Source organism: Suricata suricatta, chromosome 15, assembly GCF_006229205.1.
Source record: "Suricata suricatta isolate VVHF042 chromosome 15, meerkat_22Aug2017_6uvM2_HiC, whole genome shotgun sequence".
NCBI lineage: Eukaryota > Metazoa > Chordata > Mammalia > Carnivora > Herpestidae > Suricata > Suricata suricatta.
The window spans coordinates 45,602,997-45,612,579 of record NC_043714.1 but is presented as its reverse complement, the minus strand read 5'-3'; the positions used below and the strand labels follow the sequence as shown (position 1 = coordinate 45,612,579).

The 9,583-nt window shown below is 49.1% G+C and overlaps 1 pseudogene; it reads left to right on the top strand.

The window, feature by feature from the left end:
- Window positions 1–4,927: 4,927 nt before the first annotated feature.
- On the top strand, window positions 4,928–5,057 carry LOC115279590 (annotated as a pseudogene).
- Window positions 5,058–9,583: the final 4,526 nt, after the last annotated feature.

Genomic DNA, 9,583 nt, shown 5'->3' with positions numbered 1-9,583 from the left:
TAAGTGACTGGGTGTCAGGCTGATGCCCCTGGAGCTGTTCACGCGTGGTCTGGCCCGCCAGCCACATAGCCTGGTGGGATGTCCTGGAGGACACTTAACATAACCCGGGGCGCCTGGGCCACGCCACAGGCCGGTGAGAGGTAAGGCCCGGAGCGTGTAAGGCTTACAGTAGGGAATTCTGTAAACCCGCTGCGCAAGTTCAAATCCTACCTCTGCTTCTTGCCTCAAGCTAGGTCCTTTATTTGTTCATCCACTCATTTAGCAAATGTTAACTGAGCCACAACTGTGTGCCAGCTGTTGAAAACCCAAATGGAAAAACCAAGTGGCTCCCCACACTTCTCAAGTTTTGAGTCGTGACCTTAGTCGAATAATGTCCAAACAAACGTGCTAACGGGTGACTGTGACAAGCACTGGGAGGGAGAGGCGCCGGCTGCTGTGAGACCTGCTGTGAGACCCCCTATCTAGACGGTCCCATCTAGGCCATCAGATGCCACTTTCTTGAGGACATGCTCTTTAAGCTCAGGTGTAAAGAACAAGTGTGGGGTTCTGAGGTGTGACAGGTTAAATAATGGCGCCCAAAGATGTTGACATCCTCATCCTTAGATCATAGGGATATGTTACCTCACAGGACAAGAAAGCTGTGAATCGATTAAGGACTTGAGCTGTGAGAGTCTCCTGGATTATCTGCGTTGTCATCACAGGAGGCAGGAGGGTCGGAGAGGTGAAGATGGACGCACAGGTCGAGTGAGGGCATTGCTGGAAGGGGGCCGTGAGCCAAGGAAGCCTCTAGAAGCTGGAAAAGTCAAGATGGATTCTCCTCTTAGAGTCTCCAAAAGGAGCAAAGCCCTGCTGGCCCATTTGGAGACTTCTGATCCCCAGCAGTATAAGACAATTTGTGTTGCTTTAGCCGCTGTCTGTGATCATTTGTTACAGCATCAGTAAGAGACCACCACACTAGTTGGAGAATGGAAAAGCGTGTGCCAAGGCCAGGGATGTGAGATGGGTTCCTGTGATTTCAAAAAAGAAAGTGTGGTTGGAGTGTGCGTCTATGTGGGTGTGTATGTGTAGACATGTGTGAGGGCATGGCAGCCTGGGTCTATACAGCTGGATGCGTGCCAGACTGCGATCACCAAGCAGCAAATTCAAGCAGGCCTGGATTGGTTGATGCTATTAACCCCTTTAAGCCTCAGGCTCCTCCTTATAAAAGGTCGACTTCATAGGGTCAGGGAGGAAATGATACGAGATAGCGGAAGTCGTGATAGCTGTTGGTAAGTGCCCATTTAATGTTAAGTCCTATTATGATTCCGAGGCATTCCTGGTGGGAGTTCTGCGGAGCCCCTTGGGGGCTTGGAGAATGGAAATGGAAAGGGGAACAGGGCTGGGGGCAGGTGGGCCCTCAGTCAGAGAAGCCCAGCTTCTGTTTGTTTGCACAATGGATTTGGCTTATGCTAATGCTCATGTTTAAACAAAGGGTTCCTCGGCTAAAACAGTTTGGGAACCACTGCCCTAGTCTATCTCTGCTCCTTCCCGTAGAGAAACCCTGCTGTGGAGGTGCCACCATGATTCTTACTGCATCAGAGCCAGCAGGAGGACCCAGGTCCCCGACCACTAATGCCTCAGTCCTTAGTAGTCCAGTGGCCTAGGCTCTGGGTCAAACTGGGCACTTCATAACATGGAGTCCATTTTCTCTCATGGCAACTTCCTGTGATCTGTGTTGTCTTCCCTTATGTCAGTCTCCCTCACAGGACCCTAAGGTCCAGGGGGCAGGATCTCTTGTTTTGTTAACCACAATATCTCCAGGGCCCGACACTGTGTCTGAACATGATAATAACAGGGAATACTTGGAAGATGCTCACTCTTTCCCAGACACTGTTCCGTGTCCTCTACACGCATTCATGGACTTAATACTTAACTCACATAGTCAGGGTTCAAGGGTTGTGTTGAATTCATGGCTTCCTATCACTTGTGTGCCTGGTGAGTTTCTTAGCATCTTTGAACCACCATGGCCTCATGTGTAAAGTGGGGAATGACAACATGGACGGTGGCAGTGGTGAGGAGGAAATGGTGTCGTGATGTCTGCCCGTCTGCAGGCTTTGGGTCTGGCCACGGCAGGCACTCAGGAAAGGGTCGCCGGTACACTGACCTCACCGTGCTGGGTACCGGATGCCCTGACGGGCGCTGCTGCGATCTCATCCCCTGAGCTACGGTGGATTCCTTCCCTACATCAGCCAAGTCACTTCCTGCGAAGTTTCTCCTACTCACTCCTCCTCTTTCTCCCCTGGGCCCAGACCAGCACATCTGTGTCTCTGGGCTCCCGCTCTCTCCTCCCCCATTCCAATGAACCCTGCAGGGAGCTGCTTCCTTCTGCACTCCACTTCCACTCCCGCCTTCCCTCTCAGGGACCCCCAAAGGCCCCTACAACCCGTACCATCGAGTGTGACTCTGCTGGGATCCTGAGGACCAGCCTAAGTCCATGCCCTGCCCAATGGCTCCCAGGCCACCACTATTACCTGTGGCCTGGCCCTGTCTGCCAGCCGTTGCTGAGCCCTCTCCTGTACCCCTCCGGTGTCTTGCGTACCTCCATTGCTATTTATCTCACAGGGTCTATGTCTGTCTTCCATGTGCCCCATGTAAATGTGGTAGAACTGTGAGCCCCCGAGGACAAGGATTTGCTCCTGTCACTTTTTTTTTCCAGTGCAAAAAAGGTGATTTTTATTAAAGCACAGGGACAGGGCCCGTGGGGCAGAAAGAGCTGTGATCACTTTTGCTCTTAAGTAATTCTGGAATGTGTCCCCGTTCCCATAACCATCCTAGTTGAGGCCACCCCAGTCTCTCCCCCCAGTGCTCACAAAATAATCATGGTCTGTCTCCTCTGGCCTTGTCCCCTCCCATTGGGCGTTAAGGTAATCCTTGGAAGGCACAAATGAGTTTAGGGCACTCCCCTTCAGCGTCTCCATTGGCCTCAGAATCCTTATGACCAGTTTTACTCCCTCCCCATCTAATTGGATCCAGACACACTGAATTGACTTGTAGTGGCTTGGATGGACTGAACTCTCCAGATGATTGAAATGTTCTTCCTTTTGCTCGAGACTCTCCCTTTTTTCTCCCATCCAGCCCTCTTCTACCCATGGGCAATTCCTGCTCATATTCAGATCTCAGCTGAGATGTTCCTCCTGGGAAAGTGCTCCTTGGCTACCTGTAGCCTTGGCCCCATGACCTCCTCTGTAAGCCTACAGACCCCACACACTTCCTGTTTATTGTAGGGAATACAATAGGGAATGTTGCCTGTTTGTTGTATCCAGCTTACCTGTCAGTTCTTTAAGGGCAGGGCCCCTGTCTCCACTACCTGGGGGCCAAGCACAATGCTTAGTACATAGCAGGTGCTTAATAAACATCTGTCCAATTGAACTGAATACTCCAGAAGCTTGGTCAGGTTTCCCAATCCCTAGCCCTTTCCAAATTTCACCCACTCTTCTTGATAATGAAAGCCGTGGCTGACATTCATTGAGTGCTTATTTTGTGCCTGGCACTTTGCTAAGTACTTTATGCATATTGTTTACTCTTCAACAGCCTTGTGAAATAGGAACTATTTTATAGAAGTTAAGTCTTAGAGAGGTGACATAACTAGCCTAAGGTCACATAGCATGACAGCATAGAGCTGGATTAGAACCCTGCTAGTTGACTTCCTTCTTAACCTCAGGATGGTACTGTCCTCCATGTTCACTCGTTCCCCACATTCTTCACCAAGTGTTCTCCTTCCTCTGGCCCCGAGGGTCTCTGTCTCACTAGATCCTCCTGGCCACTTCATCTGTACTATTGCCTCCTAATTGCACACTGCCCTGAACAGCTCTGTGGGATAGAGGCACTGCAACAGTTAATCTCTCTCACTAGTGACCAAGTACCCAAGGACAAGGACTGAGATCTGTTTATCTGGACCCCCTGGGATACCCAGCACAGTGCCAGACACATGGTTGACACCCAGTGAATATCCCCCAATTCCCCAGCAAAACAAAGGCCAGGACTCCAGGGTCCTGCCCATCTGAGAAGGTGGCTTGGGTGGTTCCATTTAAATAATGAGGAAAAAGTGTCAGGTCTCAAAGGCATTTGTTGATGGAAAACAGGCATCTTTCTAACCTCAGTGCTTCTGAACATAATGAGTTGCTGGGACCCAGAGAATTTGGGGGAACGGAATGCCAAGATTCATTGATGCTAAATTTGTGAGCAGCATCTCTGACTTCATTTTTCTGGTTAGGGAGTCCCATTTTTAACCATAACATGTTCCTGGAAACCATGTCATGAATCAAATTATCAAAAGAAGATATTTAATCAGCCAAAATTTCATGCACTGCGCACTTACTATATGGCAAGCAAGCAGTGAGCTAGGTGACGGGAGTAAAGTTAAATATGACATGACTGTGCTCTCAGGGGTCTTGCTGTCTGGCTAGAGTCATGAAGCAACACATCACAGTGCAAGGCACCTGAGTGCTGCATGTCCTTGCTCTCCCTGCCTCTGCAAGATCTCTCCAAGTGTTCCTAGAAGTTTCCCATGGGTGTTTCACATGGGGCTCTTGTCTAAGTCCAGGCATTGCTGCTAACATGTGATTTCCATGATTGATCCTTCCTCTTCCCTGCTCAGTTCGCAGGGAATATGTACTGCACCCCTGCTGGGCACCTAAGGCTGATGATGAAGCAGGTCTAAGACCTGGTCTGCAGTGAAACAACTCTGCAGTGTCTTACATGGCAGGACCATGTATCTCTCTCTCTCTCTCTCTCTCTCTCTCTCTCTCTCTCTCTCACACACACACACACGCACACGCACACGCACACGCACACACGCACACACCCCAGACTTGATTCCGTAGGTTCTGAGCTCAGAGGCGGAGCTAGGTTATATTCAAATGCATCCCTTCTTTAATAATGAAGTCTCAGCTTTGCGCAGTGGCAGTATCGTAGCCAATGAGGTTTATCCGAGGCACGATTATTGCTAATTGAAAACTAATAATGAAGTCTCACTCACTAGGGCAAAGACATCTGTTTGACCTTTTCTCCCCATGGGATCAGCCCTCATCCAGAAGGTTCCTCACTCCTTCTGTAGCATCAGTCACTGGCAGCTGCCCCACCGTTTCTCACATAAGCCCAGTCCTGTCCCAGTTTTGCCACAGACCTAGCTCTCTACTCCTCCCTGTTCCTCTTACACATGAACTACTCATTTATGCTCAGAGAAAAAAGACAAGAAGGAAGTATTCTAGGAGGTTTTGATTCTGGGAGATTTTATTAGCTTTTTTATACTCTGCTATCTTTTCCAAAATTTGGAAAATAAGCCACATATCACATTTACACCCCCCCCCCCGCCAATAAAAGCCTTTAGTTGTGGTAGATGTTGTCCCAGTACGAAATTAACAACACAAGCTGTAGAAGCAAGGAGGGGGGAAAAAAGAATACATTTTAAGGTGTCAAGGGGAAGTAGAAAAGCTTCCAAAAGGAATAATGTTACAATTGGAGGTTCCTGAACAAATGAATCATAAATATAGCCAAGAATATACCATAAAACCAATGCCATCATAACTAAATCTCCACAATTCTTCAAAAGACTAAAATTCTTTTCCAGGCCCTACAAAACATCGCACTGATTACATGAAGGCCTGCAATGAACTTTTAAGTGTGTGTATCACATGTTAAACAACCTCACAACCTCACAACCTCTGTAACATAGCAAGGCAGGGAGGTTAGCTGGAGTAAACACTACACGTTTAAGTTATGCAGGGCAGTGCTTGGGCTCATGCCTTCCCTTTCTCTGAAACAGTGATGTTCAAGATCGCTCCTTGGAGATCAGTGCTGAGCATAAGGGGTGTGATTTAAGTGTATGTTTGCTCTTGATAACGATGCTGTCCCATTGACTGAAAGTCTTTTATTTTATTTTATTTTTTATTTCATTTCATTTCCATTTATTCATGTATTTTTAAAGTAATTTTAATTTTTTAAACATTTATTTATTTAAGTTTTTTGAATATATTTTTTTAATGTCTATTTTTGAGAGAGAGAGAGAGAGAGCATGAGGGGAGGAGGGCAGAGAGAGAGGGAGACACAGAATCCAAAGCAGGCTCCAGGCTCTGAGCTGTCAGCACAGAGGCCAACGCAGGGCTTACACTCACAAACTGTGAGATCATATCCTGAGCCAGAGTCAGACACTTAACCGACTGAGCCACCTAGGTGCCCCTAATGTTTGTTTATTTTTGAGAAAGAGAGGTAGAATGTGAGCAGGGGAGGGTCAGAGAGAGAGAGAGGAAGACAGAGGATCTGAAGCAGGCTCCAGGCTCTGAGGTGTCTGCACAGAATCCAACACAGGACTTGAACCCACGGACCACAAAATCAAGACCCGAGACAAAGCTTGACGCTTAACCCACTGAGCCACCCAGGCGCCCTAGAAGTCATTTTAAATGTCTGGAAGGGCTGACCTAGCAACTTCTCCTTCTTCCATGTTTATGTACGGAAAGCCGCAAGGCAGGGATCAGTGTCAAGTTAACGCAGGTTCTAGGAAGCCTACCACAGGCTCTAAAGTCCAGCCTTCGCATCCTTCCCTCCCTGCCGACCACGTGGCAGCAGTAACTGCAAGTGACAGCGGTCAGTGTGCAGAACCCGCTGCTGCTGGGTGGCTTTCTTCATCTGGGACAGTGACCAGCAAGGGATGGCTGGGGAAACCAGCTGTAGGAAAAGACCTTGGCTCTGAGCTACTCTTGCGTCTAAGAGCCGCCACCATTGACATGAGGGAGGGCATGCTCTGTGCTTGGAATTACTACAGAGATGGTTAATGATATGTCATTGTTGCAACAGCGAGAGGTAATATCACCTGTGTTATAGATGAGAAAGCAGAGAATCAGAATCCGTGAGCTTAAGAAACTTAACAGTGTATTAATTTCCTAAGGCTGCCGTAACAAAGTGCCACAAACTGGGCCCCTTAACAGCTATTTATTGCCTCGTGGTTCTAGTGGGTATAAATCTGGGAACAAGGTGTCTGCAGGGTTGGCTCTGGGGGTTGGGAGGGAGAATCTGTTCCACGCATGCCTTTCTCCGAGCTTTTGATATTTGCCAACAATTGGTGGCGTTCCTTGGCTTGTAGATACACCATCTCAATCTCTGTCTTCATCTTTGACGGCATGCTCCCCAGGTGCATGCCTCTTGTCCAAATTTCCCCTTTTTAAAAGGACAGCAGTCATATTCAATTAGGGCCCACTCCAGTGACCTCATCTTAACTCGATTACCTCTATAAAGAACCTATTTCCAAATTAGGGAATATGTTCTCTGTATTGGCATTAGGACCTCTCTTGGGGGAGAGAAGTGGACATGATTCAGTCCACTCACCTCTGAAGATCTCCCCTCCAAAGAGTTATGGAGCCAATATTCAAAACCTTTGACAGTCTGACACCAGCTCATAGCCAAAGCCTATGCTGCCTCCTACCCGGCTCTTCCTGGCTACCAGGCTGTCTCCTGTAGGACACATCTATCACAGGGGGACCCATGACTAGAGAGGACAGAGCCCACCTACCACTTTTGAGAACTTCCTAAGTATCATGTCGTATTGCTATGCTTTCTCCGGCAGGGATGCTCTGATACCACAAGCCTGTTTTCCATGTAGACACAGACAGACCTCCGCTCTAATGAAGGAGTCTTCCCATCCCAGCGACCACCTGTGCAGGAACACGGGCTCGTGCGCTAGACCCCCTCCGACCCGTACAGCCCTTGGTTGGAGAAGAGAGAGGGCTCTCCTGTTTGCATGCTAATGAGCACGACACACCTCCTATCTAGTTCTCATGTGACGTCCCACATCTGTCATTCTGTGTACCAAGTGGGGAAGCCTGCAGATGCCACAGAGATGTAGGAGCAGGTGCAGGAGGAAGGAAGGTAGGCAGAGTGCTCAACAATTCATCATGATTTGAGTACCTACAACTTCATGCCTTTTTTTTTTTTTAATTTACAAAGCCCCGTTCGGACAGCCCTAATTTAGACTTTGTCATGGTTCTCTCACCAGAAGATGGTCAGCTCTGGACGGTGTCAAACCTGACTGGGGTAATGTTGGGATTCACTTCACCCCTTTCTGGGGTCTCAGGGACCCCTTGAGGCGGGTGAGAGCATCACTGAATAAGACAGACCCACATTGAGGGTCTTGCGGTGGCACGGCCATGCACCCAGAGCCCCCCCTCCAGAAAGGACTCGCTGCCCCAGCTGTGGGGAGCACCTCCCTGCCGAGAGCATCACCAGGCTGAGGCCAGGCCCCAGCTGGTGACCGGCTGAGGCTAGGGTATAAATGCCTAGAGTTTCAGGGACTCAAGTCAAAGTTTGGTCCTGAAACTGCAAAGCAGCAACACTAAGTGTCCAAAGTTTGCTTCTATCTGGGGGGTGGGCCCCAAATTTCAGCCTTCCCAACACCTAGCCAGGATGCTCAGAGGCCTATCCGACTCCTTTCTGTTTAGCCCCACTCAAAATTAGCTGACCAACATCTTTCTCCCTCCCTCTCTCCCACAGAGTTACTGAGAAACTACTATGTGCCAAGTGGTGTTCAAGACACTAGAAATATAGCAGTTAACAAAAAAAGAAAGAAAAATGTTTAAGCTCATGAAGCTTACATTTTAGTAGGGGGAGCAAATGATTACCTAATAAGTCAGTAACATAAAGTCACTTGGTGGTAGTACCATAGGGAGGACAAAGCAGGGAGTGGAGAGGGTTGGGCAGGACAGAAGGCAGAAGGCGAACATGATTTACTGAAGGGTGATAGTTGAGCAATACCTGAAGGAGGTGAGGGACTGAGTCGTGAAGCTGTTTGAGGGCCAGCCTTTCAGACAGCAGAAACAGCATGTGCAAAGGTCCTGAGGCAGGAGCTTGCTGTCTGTGTGGAAGCACAAGCAAGGAGGCTGATGGAACTGCAGCAGAGAGGGCCAATCGTAAGAAGAGAAACCAGAGGTCACGTGTGTGGGGGATAATGGGACTGCAGGTATGGAGGGCCTTCTAGGCCACTGTGGGGGTTTGGCATTGACTCTGAGTAAGACATGAGCCTTTGGAAGGCTCTGAGCAGAGGAGAGACGTGACCAGATAGAACACCTTAAAGGCTCACTCTGGCTGTGGTGTGGAGAGTGGCCGGGGGCCGGGTGAAGGCAGAGCAGGAGACCCTTCAGATGCGCTCTCAATGGAGTCTGGTGGGAGGCAGAGGTGGCTCAGCCCGGAGGTTGCAGTAGCCGTGGTCCGAGTTTGGAAATGTTTGGGAGGTAGAGCTGGTGGGATTTGTTGTCGGTCCTTCCAGGGAAGCCAGATGGGTGGCTGGCAGGACTCCTCATGTGGGCCCACCCGGCAGCATCTCTCCATGCGACAAACACTGTGTGGTGGCTTTGGAGCCAGGCACGCCTGTGTGTGGATCCTGACTCCATCCGTCCTCATGGCTTGTCGTGAGTAGGTTACATCAACCAAGTCTCCATTTCTTCACCTGTAACCCGGGGATCCTTACATCCCGGGATTACTGTGAGGATTAAATTAGATCATGTAAACCAAAAAGGCCAGACCAGGGTAAGATGATGATTTTAAATAATGCAGTTTC